Source organism: Sebastes fasciatus, chromosome 11 (assembly GCF_043250625.1).
Source record: "Sebastes fasciatus isolate fSebFas1 chromosome 11, fSebFas1.pri, whole genome shotgun sequence".
Lineage (NCBI taxonomy): Eukaryota > Metazoa > Chordata > Actinopteri > Perciformes > Sebastidae > Sebastes > Sebastes fasciatus.
Genome location: NC_133805.1, coordinates 5,229,447 through 5,230,785, shown reverse-complemented (window position 1 = coordinate 5,230,785; position 1,339 = coordinate 5,229,447).

Here is a 1,339-nt window from a genome sequence, read left to right as displayed (position 1 = left end):
TACGAATGTCCACTCGAAGCACAAGAGAGATGAACTGAAATCACCACTTTTCTACAAGTTTTCAAAACACCTTAATGCAACTGAGGTCCAAAAAAAGCCAAACTGTTGGTACTCAAACTGAAGGTGCTTCCGTCACTAAAACTGCTAAATTATTTAACATGACACAGGAGCAAACTGTCTTTGGTAAAGAGGAAAAAGGGAGTTGCAAGTTCGCAAAGCTCACTGACAGGGACGGATTGAGGTTTCACAGAAAAGTTGCTAAAAGCATGAATTTGCAGACTCAAGAAATGAGTTGTAGAACTAAATCAACACTTCTGAGACAGCAGTCTTGACAAAAACTCTACATCAAGACATTCCCAAACCTCATAGCAGGGGCTGTCATTCAAAATCCAAGGCTAGTGCAACATGATGCATAATCTGGAGCCTTCAGCAATGGAAAAGTAATATCATTCTCTCCTATCCTTTTCCCACCTGGACAGGTTTACGTTTAGAAAAAGCCAGAGGGTGTTCTCAACCCACAGTGAACTACTATCGGTGTTACAATGTGGCGTATCTGTAATAAAACAGCCAGCCATCTCCTGGGAGTCATTTGGTCAAAAGACCTCTGCTGGGTCATATATAATATAAAACAAAGAGTCAAGATAAGGCCCCCCTGCACACACTGCTAAACAAATTCAACGCTGCTTTCATGACCGCCGCAATGAGGTTAATCACCAGATCTAAACATCATTAAATCTTGATGGGAAGTGCTCACTGCTCGGGCATAGAAAGTCAAGTAGATTTCCATCTCCTTCAATCCCCCAATGAGCTGGAAGCACTCCTCCGTAAGGAATGATCCGATATGTTCTGACACAGTTCAGGGCGAGTATGACAGCCTTCCAAGGAGGATTGACACTGTTCTGAGACTGGCTGCTCTCCTGAGAGTGTATTTCACATGCTACAGCGAGATAACGGCGTGTTTATCCAACGCACTGTGTATCTGTGGTCGAGTGCTGAATGTAGAGTGATTTCTACGGCTGCAACTAACAATTATTTTCCTTATTGATTCATTTTCCACTTACAAAATGACGAAAAAATTATGAAAAATGTCCATCCCAGTTTCTCGAAGTCCAAGGTGATGTCTTTACATGTCTTCTTGTGTCAATCAAAAATCCAAAGATATTCAGTTTAATGTGATATAAAACAGAGTAGTCGACTAATCGTTGCAGCTCTAGTGATTTCTACTCTATTATACATTTTGTGTTTTTATACCGGTCAGCATTTAGTTATATTAGAGCATTTAAGCTGCCAATAAACTCCTAAACTATTGACCCCAAGTCAAACGCCTGCACATATTGTA